Source organism: Cygnus olor, chromosome W (genome assembly GCF_009769625.2).
Source record: "Cygnus olor isolate bCygOlo1 chromosome W, bCygOlo1.pri.v2, whole genome shotgun sequence".
NCBI classification, from domain to species: Eukaryota; Metazoa; Chordata; class Aves; order Anseriformes; family Anatidae; genus Cygnus; species Cygnus olor.
Genome location: NC_049199.1, coordinates 1,750,249 through 1,768,643, shown reverse-complemented (window position 1 = coordinate 1,768,643; position 18,395 = coordinate 1,750,249). Strand labels below are relative to the sequence as shown.

Below are 18,395 nucleotides of genomic sequence, written 5' to 3'. Positions count from 1 at the left end.
ATCAGAAGGGAACAAACCCTCAAATTAGGGGAAATAATTTGGCAGACCAGGAGGCAAAACGAGCAGCACTCATGTGTGTATATGAAATAGCTAAGAGGGCGGACTGTCCGAGTTGCGGCAGGGGGAAGGATTTAAAGAAATTCCCCTGCTATGATTGCTGGAGCGAGTGGGGAGTCGAGGGAATAGAGTGCAACTGCTCTGAAAAAGAAACACCTCCTTATAAAAATTGTTACAAGTGTGGACCGGCTCAATCGCTGTGGTCGAATGGGCCTATTCCACTCCCATTGCTCTGCTTTACTGCTGTAGAAAAGCAGAAAATGAAACAGATGGGAATAAGGGAAACTGAAAAAGGAGAATGGGTCCTTACCGATGGGCGTAAGGTAATACCGAAAGCAATGGCTCTGAGGGTGCTACGGAGACTACATGAGCATACACACTGGGGTACTCAGGCGTTGGTAGATCAATTTGCTACAAATTACATGTGTATAGGGGTATATAACATAGCAAAAAGAATTGTGAATGACTGCATAACTTGCCGGAGGGTAAATGCTCAGCACATGCGGAGAAGAGTTCCCGGTGGACGGGAATTGGCTTACCGACCTTTTGCAAAAATTCAATTGGACTTCACTGAACTTCCAAAAACAGGAAGATATAAATATTTATTGGTCATTATAGACCACTTCACTAATTTTGTTGAAGCATTTCCTGCGGTAAGAGCTACTGCGCAAACCGTGGTGAGAATATTGTTAGAAAATATAATTCCCCGATATTGGATTGTGGAAACAATTGACTCTGACAGGGGACCACATTTTGTATCTAAGATATCCCGTGATACTATGAAAGCTTTGGGAATCAATTGGGAATATCATACTCCCTGGCATCCTCAAAGTTCAGGAAAAGTAGAACGAATGAATGGGGAAATTAAAAGGCAACTGACTAAGCTGATGCTAGAAACAAAGGCTTCCTGGATAAAATGCTTGCCACTAGCTTTGCTAAATATACGCACCCAACCCAGGACCGATCTGGGAATCTCGCCCTTTGAAATGCTGTATGGCATGCCTTATGATTTGGAAGTACCCCCTGATCACCCCCATTTGCAAGATGCCCAATTAAAACCCTATCTGATACAATTAATGAATAGGCGCAAGGAACTGCAGAAAAAGGGCCTAGTTGCACAGCGTCCCCCGCTGGACATGACAATACATAAAATACGACCGGGAGATAAAGTCCTGGTAAAGACATGGAAAGAAGTTTCACTGACACCACAATGGGAAGGTCCCTATGTTATTCTGCTCACTACAGAAACTGCTGTTCGAACTGCGGAAAAGGGATGGACACACGCCAGCCGCATTAAGGGACCCATCCGCGATGAAAAGTGGGAGGTTACTCCGGGAACTGAGGACCTGAAGCTCACCTTGCGATGGACCCGATAAGTATTGTGGGTTAAGGCAAAGGCCCCCCCCTGAAGAACACTACTGCTGCCGAGAAGAACTAAGACCTCGTAGTTGGTTGCAACCCAACTGACGAGCAAGGCAGAGGAGTGAATTAGTGGGGAAAAATGGGTCTCGGCCATTCCTATTGGTATTTAGGGGTCCTCGCAGTGATCACCTCCTGCATAGCGACTCAACACCACCCACACCAGCCTTTCCAGTGGAGTCTGATAAGAGGGGAAGACACCACTATGGTACAACAAATCGTTACGGCTGGTGCCCCCAGTTTTAAGACAGACCTTTGCAAAATAACAACCGTAGAACCGTGCAATAATCGATCAGATTTCTATCTTTGTCCAGCCTCCCATCCAGGAAAAGGTTACTGTAATGCCCCAGCTCAGTATTTTTGCGCTTCCTGGGGATGTGAGACTATTGCCTCAGCATGGAATCCAGGTGGGGAAAAAGACAAATATTTAGCTGTCCAATTTGGACCTAAGGGCTGTATAAACCGCTGAGTAGCAAGGGGGATTCGTGGGGCTCCCCTCGTTGGGGGAAATTGCACATTTTTATGGATAAATGTAACTAGCCCTATGGATCAGGGATGGATTTTTGGAAGAACTTGGGGAATACGATATTATGAGCATGGGGGCGACAGAGGAGGATTTATTCTAATTAAGAAAAATAGGCTACCAGAGGCACCGCGACCCGTGGGGTCCAACCGAAGTTTGGGACCACTTTATACGGTGCCCCACCCCACACAATCTAGCAAAAGCATGAGTGTGACCGAAACAACATCCTCTCTGACCCAATTCCCTAGTGTTACAGAGGGAGATATGGTTGCCCCTATAAGTGGCATGTGGAAAGTCATAAATGCTAGTTTCCAAGTGCTTAATCAAACCAACCCGGACGTAACAAGAGGGTGTTGGCTATGTGTTAGTATCAGGCCTCCGTACTACGAAGCAATAGGGGATATGGGGACCCTTGAGTATTCGAATGAAACTAGTCCCTACAAATGTAGCTGGGGACAGGAGGTTGGGATAACGCTAACTCAGGTTACGGGAAAAGGTAGATGTGTAGGGACAGTTCCAAAAGGGAAAAAAGGATTTATGTAATATTACTGAAAATGGGTATCAGTCACATAACTGGTTAATTCCTGCAAAGAACACTAGATGGGTATGTTCGTCTTTAGGGGTAACACCATGTCTATCTTTAAAATTGTTTAACTCTTCACATGATTTTTGTGTACAGGTAGTAATTATACCTAGGATTCTTTACCATTCTGAGGAGTATATGTACATCCAACATGCTATGGCAAAAAATCACTTAGGGAGGAGAGAGCCTATTACGGCTGTTACTTTAGCCACTCTGATGATTCTGGGGGCTGCAGGAGCCGGAACTGGAATTACCTGTCTGGTAAAACAAAGCCAAGAATTTACTTCTCTACGCATTGCTGTAGATGAGGATTTGGCCCGTATCGAGCAATCTATATCAGCTTTAGAGAAATCTGTGCGATCCTTATCTGAAGTAGTATTACGAAATCATAGGGGATTAGATCTGATTTTCCTACAGCAAGGAGGATTGTGTGCAGCCCTACGAGAGGAGTGTTGTGTATATGCTGATCACACTGGAGTAGTGAGGGACACAATGACCAAATTGAGAGAAGGGTTGGAAAAACGAAAAAGGGAAAATGAAGCCCGCCAGAATTGGTACGAATCCTGGTTTAATTACTCACCTTGGCTTACCACACTGCTATCGACTTTAACAGGACCTTTGCTGCTGCTTATATTAGCATTAACTTTTGGACCATGCATATTTAATCAAGTAATCGCGATTGTAAAAAGCCGATTAGAGGCAGCTCACCTTATGCTTATACGCACCAAATATGAATCTCTTGAACAAGAGGAAGATGACACAGAAACCTTAATGCTGAGCAAACTAGTGCTTCAGAAATTCAATGAACAAAATTTGTTAGAAAAAGAAAAAGGAGGGATTGTGATAAATTAGCGGGTGTTTGTTCATTGTCTCTAAAAGGAATGCAGAGAATATACTGAGAAGATAAGGTTTCACAATTTATGGCCTTGTTAAGGGGGAGGATTAAGAAAGTAGATAGTGGGGAAGGGGGTGCTGGGCAAACATCCTTGATGAAATAAAGACTCTGTGATCGCAAGGCATCGCTTCACTACCCCCTTTCCTGAGCACGAGCATAACGCATGAACACTGAGAGAGGAGCGACGACCCCCCAACAACGGACTGCGCAGCCTCAAGAGATTCAACAGGAACTTGGATGCTATAAAACAGCGATGCGAAAAAAGGAAAGTTGCGTGCCGTTGCGGAGCGGAGACTCCCTGGCCGCCCAGCGCTGTTTTGCTTGTGCCTGCTTACTTAATTAATAAAATATTTTTGATAGACCAGAAAATTGCGTGGTCTCACTTATGACAGTATCCAAATGTTTGGTTAAAATTGTAAGGTAGAGAAAGCAAAATGATGTCTTAGCAAAAGAAATATTTTTTAATTCCTTACCACATATATTTTGAGCTCTTACCTGTGACATAATGACCACACAGACACCAGGGTTCTTTTAGGATCAGTAACTGCTACTTCTTTATTGATGGCATAACTTCATCTCTCTCTTACTGAGGGTCTAACTTCATCTCTCATATTGAGGACATAACTTCATTATCCTTGTTGCATCCACATCTTCAGGACAGGCTCCCTTCTTATACCATTCGCCCCACAGCAGTACATTTCCACTAACTATTCATTGGTCAACAACTTTGCCTGGCAACCAGCAAACATCCAGCAACTTCCATGCCTTAACGGCTGGAGAACAAGCCGTTTGAGACGGCAAGGCATCTCCTGAATCACCCTTCTTTGTTCCCTCTAAACTCATTACATTCCTGACTGCGGTGGTTTTACCATGCTAGGCAGCTAAACACCACAACCGCTCTCTCACTCCCCCTCCTTAGAAGAGGAGGGGAAGAAGTAAAGGAAAGAACAACTCATGGGTTGAGATAAGGATAATTTAATTAAAGGGAAAAAAATAATTATTAAGGAAAGATTATTATTAATTAAACAATTTAACTAAAGGGAAAAAAAGGGAAAGGGGAAAAGGGAGGGGAAAAGGGAAAAAAAACAAAACAAAACAAGTAAAGGCTATGTGGAAGTGCAGAGGAAAGAAATTACTCTCTGCCTCCCACAAATGAGCGATGCTTGACCACGTCCTTGAAGCAGGGCCTCAACACATGTAGCCGGTGTTCGGGAGGACATATGTTTTCGCAACGAGAGCCCACCCTTCCCCTCTTCTTCTTTTTTCCACCTTTTATTGCTGAGTGTGACATCATATGGTATGGAATATCCCTTTGGTTGGTTTAGGTCAGCTGCCCTGGTGATGTTTCTTTCTCACCTTTTTGCCCACCCCCTAGGAGGGTTAGAGAGAGTCCTGATGCTGTGCCAGCACTGCTCAGCAGCAGACACAACACTGGAGTGATACCAGTGCTGTTCTAGCTAAAAGTGCAGAGCACAGCACTGTATGGGCTGCTGCAGGGAAAGTTAACATCCCAGTACATCGTTAAGAGTCCTCATTGGCCTCATCGTTAAGAGTCTGATGTTATCACCAACCATAGGGCTTGTTGACCCCCATGGCCACACTCCCACATCTCCCCCTTCTTTATTAACGTAAAAAAGCACGATTAACACAAACTAAAACACAGAGAAGAACTACCAGGCATACTAATTCTATCTTTAACAAACTTTGTAACCACTTCCCTGGGAGAGGCAGGCACTGAGTGCTGCCCAGCCAGGGGGGCTTTGGCTGCCCCTACAACTCCTGGAGTCCTTGTTTGTGGGTCCTGCATATGCCAGCGGGACCCTCCCATACGTTGTTTTTTGCTTGAGCTGGAGTCCAAACCACGGAGGAGAGTGCTGTGATCATGTTATGGCAGATGATGAGACGGCTGGCCGGACCCATCGTGCTGACACCCATCTAGGACCGGCTCCTGTTGAAACACAAGCACAACCTCGGCCCCAAGTTATTAGAGTGTAGGGCCCTTCCGAATGATTGGTGCTTTAATTTTTTACCATGACTTGTGCCCTTTCTTTAACTGAGTGTCTCCCAGATCTGTCTGTCTCCCAAATCTGTCTCCCTCCCAGATCTGTCTGTCGCCTTTTCTCCTGCATGGACAGATGCAAGGACCTTCCTCTGTCCACCAGCTATCTTTTCCTGGGGGTCACACCCCTATTCCCCCTTTTTTGTTTTAGAATCATAGCTTTTAGTGTACCATGGGCCTGTTCAATAATTGCTTGACCCGTGGGGTTAATGAGGTATACCCATCAAATGTTGAATACCCCACTGTTGAAAAAAAGGTGGGTTGCATGGGCCCCACATCCTGGCCCATTATCTGTTTTAATCATTTTTGGAACTCCTAATTTCGCAAAAGCTGACAGAAGATGTTTACACACATCCTTTGCCTTTTCTCCTGCATGAACAGATGCAAAAATACAGTCAGAAAAGGTATCAATTGAAACATAAACATAGCAAAGTTTTCCGAATTCTCACAAGTGTTTAACAAACAATCCTTTAAGTCTGTTAGTCTTAATGTCCACGACAGGGGGAGCATAGTTGGAGATGGCAATCCTGGTTGAAATGCTCCCATGTTTTCCATGAATTCATTAATTTTTCTCAGATAACAGTCTCCATTTTCCATTCCTTTTCTGGATTACACACACCGGAGTGTTCCAGGGCTAGTCGTGGGAACAATATGTCTCGCTTTAAGTTGTTAAGCAACTCGGCCTTTGGGCCCTATGTATCCTATTCCTCCCGGATCGAAGGGAAACAGATCTGGCTCCTTTTCAGGGCCTATAGGGCCTGGACTAAAAGGAACGTTCAGGTCACCAGGGGGCATAACAGCAAACGCCTGTGTTGGCTGTAGCAGTGGAGGGGCTGACGGCGTAGCAGGTGGACTAGTGGACGAGCCCACAGCTCCCTCACTATCTGACAAACCCCACGTTTCTGATTGTGGTCCCACATGGCTCTTTAAGGCCTCAGAGATTGCTCGCCAGGTGCCGAGCAATCCAACCGCAACCTTGTCGTTTTTAGTAGCAGAGTCCCACACCTTGACCTCAATTTGGTCCCATGTTTCAGGATCATAAACTGTCTGATTGTTAATAAAGGGACTAAGCTGGAAGGTTACCAGGACGCTTTTTGTTTCTAAGGACGTATGACTCCCCATAGCGTGCAACTGCTTACCTTCGGCCAGTGAGGGGCAGTTGTGTGCGCGGGTCCGCTTCTCTCAGCTTGAGCTTCCTTCCAGCTCGGGTGCGCTTCTTTGCAGCAACTTTCAATACGAGCTTCTTTCCAGCTCCGGTGCGCTTCTTTCCAGCGACTTTCTGTACAAGCTTCTTTGAGCGGTTTGCTGAATTCGGCCGAACCTATCTTCATGAGGCGATCAATGTCCCTGTTCCTTTCCTGGTCCCTGTTCTGTTAGCTTGTCCCTGCTCTACAGGTAGTCTCTGTTCGTTTTCTTCAGGTCCCTGTTCCTTTTCTTCATGTCCCTGTTCGGGCACCATTTGTGGCATAAGGACCACACGGACACCGGGGTTCTTTTAGGATCAGTAACTGCTACCACTTTATTGATGACATAACTTCAACTCTCTCTTATCGAGGGCATAACTTCATCCATATTGAGGACAGGCTCCCTTATTATACCATTCGCCCCACAGCAGTACTTTTCCACTAACTATTCATTGGTCAACGACTTTGCCCGGCAACAGCAAACACCCAGCAACTTCCATGCCTTAACGGCTGGAGAACAAGCAGTCTGAGACAGCAAGGCATCTCCTGAATCACCCTTCTTTGTTTCTTCTAAACTCTTTACATTCCTCATGGCCTCATTACACTCCTCATGGCCTCATCGTTAAGAGTACGATGTTATCACCAACAATGGGGCTTGTCGACCCCCATGGCCACTCTCCCACAGCATCTCACTCACACAGCACAACCACGCAATCACACAAAGAGGCGGCCTTGACCTTCTCATTCATACCACAAGACTATATCACTTAAAACAATAACCAAACTTGTTTGTATCGTCTCTGGCCATGTTCCTCATGGAGTAACTCACTTCACAACAATATGTTGTCTCAAAGACATTTACACAAATGCTTTCAACGCGAGATACCCGGACATTTAAAAATATGACATGCAGTTATTACCACTCCAGTTAATATCCCTCCAGCAGCTGCAAATATTACCCAGGTAACCTTGTCACAATTGTGAGGGTCCCGCTTACCCTTCTCCTGCTTCTTATACAGTCATGAGCAGGTCTGTCCTGGCTCCCAATACTGGGATGCAGCGGTAACCTCAGATTTGCTCGATCTGCTCACAAGATTGCTAGCAACCACTCTTTTGGTCACCAAATCCCCTTGACCACTATATCGGTCAGCCTGTAGGGTACCCTCCTCCCTTATGGGGACTATGCCATACGCCAGATGTCTCTGCGCAGTTTACCAGCAGCCCCAGCCAAGCGCGGGCATCCCCTACGACTTACTGGCCCCCTTTGTTAAACATCAAATACCCTGATGTATGCTTTCCTTGGAGAAAATAAATGTTTTTGGAGAAATACAGCTTGGACATAGGGTAGAAAGGCAGGTACTTATAATTTTTTACTTTAAATGAAGCCAGAATATGTTAAGTTGCAAAAGACAGAAAGGATTCCTCAAGAGAGTTTTATATATATATATATATACACACACACACACACACACTTTTTTCTGACATTATCTACTGAAATTCTTAAAAGAGCAATATCAGAGAGCAGTGAACTTCACATTGCAGAATTTTCAAAAGACTTGCAATTTTGTGATTTTTCCCTCTTTCTAATGTGTGATTCAGTTAGGGGGATCACATTTTTAGAAGCTTTTCCAGCTAAAGAAGCAATCCTGTTACATAAAGCACTAAGGGTTTGCAAAATGGCAGGCAAATAGCCACGGCAAACAGTGTCTGCACTAGAACAGAAAGAAAGAAGAAGGAAGGACATTGAGGAAAAGAAAAAGAAAAAAGAAAAAAAAAAAGGGATTGCCTTAGGTTGCAGGATAAAGTTGCAACAGTCAGAGCAGGAATGACAGGGACCTGGGGCATCTACCCTAGCAAGTCCACTGGTTGAAATAAAGCTAGAGAATGAAGAGATAGGCTTGGATTTTTTTGTTGGTTATGGGAGCCTCTTTCTCAGTGTTAATTCAAAAATTGATTCTGGAAAAGTGCTGAGTCTGTAAATGTAATAGGAGCAACTGGCCAACAGGAAGAGGTGGTTTGTTTTTTGTTTGTTTGTTTTGGTTTGTTAGGTTTGTTTTTGTTTTTTTTTTTTGCAATGCTTGAAATTTAAATTGGGAGAAAATGGAGTACATCAATTTTTATACTTGCCCAATTCACCAAGACCCTTATTAAGAAGGGACTTGCTGGAAAAATTGGATGCAAAATTTCTTTTGAACAAAGGAAAATGGAAATAAAAGTTACATATTATCCCTGGCAAGTCCAGAGAAAGCTCCAGTGTCCTGGTTTCAGTTAGGACAGAGTTAATTTTCCTCCTAGTAGCTGGCAGGGTGCTATGTTTTGGATTAGAATGAGAAGAGCGCTGATAACATGCTGATGTTTTAATTGTTGTAGAGCAGTGCTTACACCAAGCCAAGGACTTTTCAGCATCTCGCTCTGTCCTGCTAGCGAGCAGGCTAGGGATGCAGCAGGAGCTGGGAGGGGACAGACCCAGGACAGCTGACCCAAACTGGCCAAAGGGGTATTCCATACCATCTGACGTCATGCTGAACAATATATAGGGGTGGCTAGCCGGGGTGGAGGGGGGGGGGCCGGCTGCTCGGGGATAGGCTGGGCATCGGTCAGCGGGTGGTGAGCAATTGCATTGTGCATCACTTATTTCGTACACATTATTACAATTAATACTATTATTATTATTATTATTGTTATTATTATTATTATTATTGTTGTTATTCTTTTCCCTGTCTTAATAAACTGTCTTTATCTCAACTCACAGGCTTCACTTTCCCATTTCTCTCCCCCATCCCGGAGAGGGAGGGGGGAGGGTGAGCGAACGGCTGTGTGGTGTTTGGCTGCCAGCCGGGCTAAACCACAACAGTCCATTTGGCGCCCAACGTGGGGCTCGAACGGTTGAGATATCGACAGATTTGACCAGAGTGTGTTAAACTAAAATTGGTATAAGTATTCGACCTGCTTAATAGTTGCTAGTCACAATGTTGATTGCCTTAATCTCAAGTCTGCTGTGCCTGTTTCCCAAATTGAGTTTTATAGCAAGTTACTTTCTGTATGTGCTCCCTGTCGTGCTGTTTATCCTTTCCGGGCCCTGGTTTAAGATTGTTATGGTACTGTGTGGTGTAACGATGGCTTATGAAATGATGAGATTTCTGGTCATGACTCTAACCTGGTATTTGTACTCAGCACTGTCGTCGACTCTATACTTCGGAAACCATATCTCAGAAACTATTAGCAATTACACCTATTGCCTTTTTTCATCAGGGAGTCAGTCTCTGGAGGGGACAGGGGAAGATATTTTTTCCTACCTGTTCACTCTCCCTTCCTCCTTCACCACCCTCTTATCCCCCGAGCTAGTTACGGTAGCTCTCCAAGATGTTGAATATCCTTGGGATACTCAGACCAGCATGTTCTTGTTGTTATGTCTCCTGAATGTGCTTCAGGTTTTGTTTAAGGTTAAACAACTACTTAGGAATCTCATCCGGAGATCTGTCTTGAGGCGGGATATTTGCGAGTGGCAGGGAGTGTGGGAGGATATGGGCAGGTTTCTAGGGCAGTGGGCGCCTCCAGTGTTTTGGACATTCACCCCTGAACAACTGCAAAATCCTAAAAAAACTGGTAGAATGCTTGAAAAAAAGGTGTCATGACTCTGGCAGTTCCAAAGTGACACAAATCACTGTGGCGTGCTGGGGTCTGGCTTGTGCCTATCGAGCTGCAATTGATGCTACTATCAACCTAGTAACAGACCCTGCGGCCGTTCCAGTCCCGGCTCCTGCAGCCATTCCAGCTTCAGCTCCCGCAGCCGTTCCAGCTCCAGCTCCCGCAGCTGTTCCAGCTCCAGCTCCCGCAGCCGTCCCGGATCCAGCTCCCGCAGCCGTTCCAGCTCCCGCAGCCGTTCCAGCTCCAGCTCCCGCAGCTGTTCCAGCTCCCGCAGCCGTTCCAGCTCCAGCTCCCGCAGCCGTCCCAGCTCCAGCTCCCGCAGCCGTTCCAGCCTCTGCAGCTGTTATAGCTCCAGCTCCTGCAGCCTTTCCAGCCCCTGCAGCCGTTCCAGCTCCTGCAGCCGTTCCCACTCCTGTGGCTGGGTCAGAGAAACGAACTGTAGCAGTGCAAGTTGCCCCTGCAGAGGGTATTCCAACCCCTGTGGCAGACCCTGTGGCTGGGTCGGAGAAACGAACTGTAGCAGTGCAAGTTGCCCCTGTAGAAAAGGTGAAAAAATGGTATAGAGACTCAGGTCGTTTAGAACGCAGAAAGTCTTCTGCTAAGTCTGGGTGTGGAGAAGACGAGGCTGGGCCATCAAGTGTGCAGGAGGATGAAGATGAGGATGCGGATGTCAGTAAGTCAACAGTAACTACCCGAACCCTATACCAGCGTGAGCTACGAGATGTGCGAAAAGATTTTGGTCGCTGTATAGGTGAACAGCTTGTCACCTGGCTGCTCCGGTGCTGGGACACTGGAGCCAATGGTGTGAAATTAGAGGGCAGGGAAGCCAAGCGGTTGGGATCCCTTGCTAGAGATGCAAGCATTGACAAAGCAATTGGAGATGGAGCATGATCTCACAGCCTCTGGAGGCGTCTCCTGTTAGCTGTGAAGGAAAGGTATCCCTTCAAGGAAGAACTTGTATGTCTACCAGTCAAGTGGACCACCATGGAGAAGAGAATTCAGTACCTGAGGGAATTAGCCGTACGGGAAGTAATTTATACGGAGCTAGACGATGCACAAACATCCACAGATCCAGATGAAGTCCAGTGTACTCGACCCATGTGGCGGAAGTTTGTACGGAATGCACCATCAACATGGGCCAGCACATTGTCAATAATAACCTGGAAAGACGGTGAAGATCCCACAGTGGGTGACATGGCTAAACAACTCCGGGAGTACGAAGGAAATCTCTCCTCTTCCCTACAGGCCTGCGTCTCGGCTGTGGAGAAACTCTCTGAAGAGTTCCACCAACTTAAAGAGAATTTATCTTCCCCCCCACCTGAACAAACCAGTGGCCACCAACTAAAAGAGAATACTTTGGAGAAACTTTTTGAAGAGGTCCACCAACTTAAAGAGAGTGTATTTTCTTCCCCACCTGTACAAACCAGTGTCTCGGCTATTAGGGGTAAACGTGCATCCGTGCAAAGAAGACAATATGGTGGGTACACACCCCGTACCACCCTGTGGTTTTACCTACGTGACCATGGAGAGGACATGAGAAAATGGGATGGAAAATCTACTGAGACCCTAGAGGCACGGGTACGTGAGTTGCAAAAGAAAACAATCGGGAGAAAGGGGTTCTCTGAAAAGTTTGCTGCTCCAACTTCCAGCAGGCAGTCTTTTAAACACAGAAACGAAGATTCTGACCAGGACTAGAGGGGCCCTGCCTCCAGCCAGGGGGAGGAAAGGGACAACCGAGTTTATTGGACTGTGTGGATTCGATGGCCTGGCACGTCTGACGCACAGAAGTATAAGGCTCTAGTAGACACCGGTGCACAATGTACTCTAATGCCATCAAGCTGTAAAGGGCCAGAGCCCATCTGTATTTATGGCGTGACAGGGGGATCCCAGCAGTTAACTGTATTGGAAGCTGAAGTGAGTCTAACCGGAAATGAGTGGCAAAAGCACCGTATTGTGACTGGCCCGGATGCTCCGTGCATCCTTGGCATAGACTATCTTAGAAGAGGATATTTCAAGGACCCAAAAGGGTTCCGCTGGGCTTTTGGCATAGCTGCCTTAGAGACAGAGGACATTAAACAGTTGTCTACCTTGCCCGGTCTCTCAGAGGACCCTTCTGTTGTGGGGTTGCTGAGGGTTGAAGAACAGCAAGTGCCAATCGCTACCACAACTGTGCACCGGCGGCAATATCGCACCAACCGAGACTCCCTGATTCCCATCCACGAGCTAATTCGTCAACTGGAGAGCCAAGGAGTGATCAGCAAGACCCATTCACCTTTTAATAGTCCCATATGGCCAGTGCGAAAGTCTAATGGTGAGTGGAGACTAACAGTGGACTATCGTGGCCTGAACGAAGTCACGCCACCACTGAGTGCTGCAGTGCCGGACATGCTAGAACTCCAGTACGAACTGGAATCAAAGGCAGCCAAGTGGTATGCCACAACTGATATTGCTAATGCATTTTTCTCCATCCCTCTAGCAGCAGAGTGCAGGCCACAGTTTGCTTTCACTTGGAGGGGAGTCCAATATACTTGGAATCGGCTGCCCCAGGGGTGGAAACATAGCCCTACCATTTGCCATGGACTGATCCAGTCTGCGCTGGAGCAGGGGGAGGCTCCTGAACACCTGCAGTACATCGATGACATCATTGTGTGGGGTGACACTGCAGAGGAAGTTTTCGAGAAAGGGAAGGAAATAGTCCAAATCCTTCTGAAGGCCGGTTTTGCCATAAAACAAAATAAAGTTAAAGGACCTGCACGAGAGATCCAGTTTTTAGGAATAAAATGGCAAGATGGACGTCATCAAATCCCAATGGATGTGATCAACAAAATAACAGCTATGTCTCCACCAACTAGCAAAAAGGAAACACAAACTTTCCTAGGTGTCGTGGGGTTTTGGAGAATGCATATTCCAAATTACAGTCTGATTGTAAACCCGCTCTACCAAGTAACTCGTAAGAAGAATGCTTTTGAATGGGGCCCTGAGCAACGACAAGCCTTTGAACAAATTAAACAGGAAATAGTTCATGCAGTAGCCCTTGGGCCAGTCCGAACAGGACCAGATGTAAAGAATGTGCTCTACACCGCAGCCGGGGAGAATGGTCCCACCTGGAGCCTCTGGCAGAAAGAACCTGGGGAAACTCGAGGTCGACCCCTGGGGTTTTGGAGTCGGGGATACAGAGGATCTGAGGCCCGCTATACTCCAACCGAAAAGGAGATATTGGCAGCATATGAGGGAGTTCGATCTGCTTCGGAAGTGGTCGGTACTGAAGCGCAGCTCCTCCTGGCACCCCGACTGCCGGTACTGGGTTGGATGTTCAGAGGAAGGGTCCCCTCTACACATCATGCAACTGATGCTACATGGAGCAAGTGGGTTGCACTGATTACTCAGCGGGCTCGAATAGGAAACCCCAGTCGCCCAGGAATCCTGGAAGTGATTATGGACTGGCCAGAAGGCAAGTACTTTGGGATATCATCAGAGGAGGAGGTGGTCCGTGCTGAAGAAGCCCCACTGTACAACAAGCTACCAGAAAATGAGAAGAAATATGCCCTGTTCACTGATGGGTCCTGTCGTATTGTGGGAAAGCATCAGAGATGGAAAGCTGCTGTATGGAGTCCTACACGACGAGTTGCAGAAGCTGCTGAGGGAGAAGGTGAATCGAGTCAGTTTGCAGAAGTGAAAGCCGTTCAGCTGGCCTTAGATATTGCTGAACGAGAAAAGTGGCCAGTTCTCTATCTCTATACTGATTCATGGATGGTAGCAAATGCCCTGTGGGGGTGGCTACAGCAATGGAAGCAGAACAACTGGGAACGCCGGGGCAAACCCATCTGGGCTGCTGCATTGTGGCAAGATATTGCTGCCCGGGTAGAGAACCTGGTTGTAAAGGTACGCCATGTAGATGCTCATGTGCCCAAGAATCGGGCTACTGAAGAACATCAAAACAACCAGCAGGTGGATCAGGCTGCTAAGATTGAAGTGGCTCAGGTGGACCTGGACTGGCAACATAAAGGTGAATTATTTATAGCCCGATGGGCCCATGACACCTCAGGCCATCAAGGTAGAGATGCAACATACAGATGGGCTCGTGACCGAGGGGTGGACCTGACCATGGACACTATAGCACAGGTTATTCATGATTGTGAAACATGTGCTGCAATTAAACAAGCCAAACGGTCAAAGCCTCTCTGGTATGGAGGACGATGGCTGAAATACAAATATGGAGAGGCCTGGCAGATTGATTACATCACACTCCCCCAAACCCGCAACGGCAAGCGCCACGTACTTACAGTGGTGGAAGCAACCACCGGATGGCTGGAAACATATCCTGTGCCCCATGCCACCGCCCGGAACACTATCCTGGGCCTTGAAAAGCAAGTCCTATGGCGACATGGCACCCCAGAAAGAATTGAGTCAGACAATGGGACTCATTTCCGAAACAACCTTACAGACACTTGGGCCAAAGAACATGGTATTGAGTGGGTGTATCATATCCCTTATCATGCACCAGCCTCCAGGAAAGTTGAACGATACAATGGACTGTTAAAGACTACACTGAAAGCAATGGGTGCTGGGACATTCAAAAATTGGGAAACACATTTGGCAAAGGCCACCTGGTTAGTCAATACTAGAGGATCTGCCAACCGAGCTGGACCTGCCCAATCAAACCTGTTACGCACTGTAGAAGGGGATAAAGTTCCTGTAGTGCACGTAAGAAACATGCTGGGTAAGACAGTCTGGGCTACTCCCGCCTCAGGAAAAGGCAAGCCCATTCGTGGGATTGCTTTTGCCCAGGGACCTGGATGCACTTGGTGGGTAATGCAAAAGAATGGGGAGGTCCGGTGTGTACCTCAAGGGGACCTAATACTGGGTGAGAATAGCCCATGAGTTGAATTATAGTATGTTAATTATCATATAACACTGTATGTCATCACTGCCATGGTTGCTATATATCATAGATGAAAATGGTGATTAATTAGAAGGTATTGGAAAGAGTGTAACCTGAGCGTGACATAAATGGTATGGAATAAGGGGTGGATATCTGTCCTGGTTTCAGTTAGGACAGAGTTAATTTTCCTCCTAGTAGCTGGCAGGGTGCTATGTTTTGGATTAGAATGAGAAGAGCGCTGATAACACGCTGATGTTTTAATTGTTGTAGAGCAGTGCTTACACCAAGCCAAGGACTTTTCAGCATCTCGCTCTGTCCTGCTAGCGAGCAGGCTAGGGATGCAGCAGGAGCTGGGAGGGGACAGACCCAGGACAGCTGACCCAAACTGGCCAAAGGGGTGTTCCATACCATCTGACGTCATGCTGAACAATATATAGGGGTGGCTAGCCGGGGTGGAGGGGGGGGGCCGGCTGCTCGGGGATAGGCTGGGCGTCGGTCAGCGGGTGGTGAGCAATTGCATTGTGCATCACTTATTTCGTACACATTATTACTATTAATACTATTATTATTATTATTATTATTATTATTGTTATTATTATTATTGTTATTATTTTCCCTGTCTTAATAAACTGTCTTTATCTCAACTCACAGACTTCACTTTCCCGTTTCTCTCCCCCATCCCAGAGAGGGAGGGGGGAGGGTGAGCGAACGGCTGTGTGGTGTTTGGCTGCCAGCCGGGCTAAACCACAACATCCAGCCAGGACTCCCTGAATGGATGTAATTATGAACCAAGTGTCCATGAGTTTGGGCTACAGGAATACCTGGGAGAGCAAAGAATGTAGTACCTGGAGGAAAGAAAAAAAAAAAAAAAGATTTAAAGGAAAATGCTCTCAAGGTATGCCAAAAGCAATACCCACTAAAGGTGGAAGACAGACGGGGAATGGAAGGAATAATCAATAACTTTCTTAAATATGGACTATTAGTATAATGTGAGTCAGAATATAATACTCCATATAGGCCCAGTTAGAAAGGCATATGAAACCTATTGTATAGTCCAGGATTTAAGGGCCATCAATAGGATCACAAAAGATTTATACCCTGTAGTAGCCAACCCTTATAACCTTTTGACAAAATTAGAAAACGGTCAAGTTTGGTTCACAGTACTAGATTTGAAGGATGCCTTTTTCTGCCTGCCCATGGCAATTGAAAGCTAGAAACTCTTTGCCTTTGAATGTGAAAATCCTAATAGAGGACGAAAAACTCAGCTTACTTGGACAGTGTTACCACAGGGGTTCAAGAATAGCCCCACCATATTCAGGAAACAACTAGCCTGTGATCTTGAAGCTTGGAAAACCCCTTCAGGAAAAGGGGACACTGTTGCAATACGTAAATGACCTGTTGATAGCTACCTAAGAAGAAAAGGAATGTGTAGAATGGACTATTAGTTTATTAATTTTTTCGGCACTAATACTGTGAACCCAGCCTCTTTCAGAGTTTCCAGATCACCCATTCATGATTGCATCAAGACCATGGACATGGTATACTCCAGCCGACCAGACTTAAAGGAAACACCCCTAGAAGATGCGGAGGATTGGTATATAGATGGCAGCAGCTTTGTCCTCGAGGGAGTTCATCCCACAAGATATGTGGTAACAAACATCAGCCCAAAAGGCTGAAATCATCGCCTTGGTAAGAGCTCTTGAGCTGGCAAAAGGGAAAAGAATTAACATTTGGACAGATTAGAAATATGCCTTTGGTGTGGTGCATGCACATGGGGCAATTTGGAAGGAGAGAGGACTCTTATCATCCTCAATTAAACATGCAGAAGAGATACTGAAGTTACTCCAAGCGGTATACCTGCCTATCAAAGTTGCCATTATGCACTGTAAAGGACATCAAACAGGGGATACTGATATTGGAAGAGGAAATAGACTGGATGACACAAAAGCCAAAGGGGCGGCAGAAAGGGCATCTGAGAGAAATTTTGGCACTAGTGCCAGTAACAGAACACCAGTATTAAGAAAAGCCTTAGAAAATGAAGTAGAATATTCTAAGATTGATAAGCAATTAATTGAAGATGTAAACGGAAAGTGTTACCTACAGGTTTAACACAAATAACTGATGGGAGAACTGAGATACCATATTATATTAGATGGTAATTGGAGAACATAATAAAGCATGCTGGGGAGCTGAAGTATTATAACAGTTTTTAAGTAGAAAATGGATAGGACCTAATTTGTACACCATTGTCAGACAGGTATTGAAACAATGCGTCATATGTCTTAAAAATAACCCACAGACAGGAATCAAACCTCAAATGGGAACAATAGGGAAGGGAAATGTTCGTGGGAAACAGTGGCAAACTGATTTTTTCGAACTCCCAAGAAAAGGGGGGTTTAGATGCCCATTGGTACTAACAGACACCTTTTCCAGATGGCCAGGAGCATTCCCATGTAGAACTAACAAAGCCAGAGAACTGTTCAAAGTATTGTTGAATGAAATTACACCGAGATTTGGTGTACCCTCAGTAATGTCATCTGACAGGGGACCACACTTCACTGCAGAACTGACCCAACAAGTCAGCAAAGCGCTGGGGATTGATTGGCAGCAACACACTCTGTATAGGCCACAGGCAAATGGCCAAGTGAAAAAATGAATCATTTGATAAAAGAATGGATTGCTAAAATCTGTCAGGAAACCAATATGTATTGGTAAAACTAAGCCCCTTTGAGATATTGTATGGCAGGCCTTACCAAATGCCATACAAAGGAGAAGATCTAACACAAGTAGGAAACCAATATTTGCAACAACATGTTATAGTTTTGGGCAAACAACTAGAACAAATCAATAAGAACGTTTTAGGCACTAGACCTTTTATTATCCTCCCAAGGGGAAGTATGCACTTTAATAAATATTAGTTGCTGTATGTGCGTAAATGAGGCAGGACGAATTGAGACTGATCTCAAAAATATTTGGGAAAAGACCAAGATCTTACATAAGGTAGTTCAAGATGACACCTCGTGGGTTCGAGAATTATGGAACAAACTGACCTCTTGGTCACCCAACTTTTCTTGGCTTAAGCAATTGTTTATAGGAATATTGATCTTGCTTTTACTAATATTCTTAACCTGTGTATTGGTACAGT

At 45.8% G+C, this 18,395-nt stretch overlaps 1 long non-coding RNA gene across 1 annotated transcript; it reads left to right on the top strand.

Moving 5' to 3' along the window:
- Positions 1-293: 293 nt before the first annotated feature.
- Positions 294-16,509, top strand: LOC121062439. Its single transcript, XR_005815557.1, has 3 exons — positions 294-576; positions 4,853-4,856; positions 16,500-16,509. It is a non-coding gene; the product is annotated as an uncharacterized LOC121062439 (long non-coding RNA).
- The last annotated feature ends 1,886 nt before the right edge of the window (positions 16,510-18,395 follow it).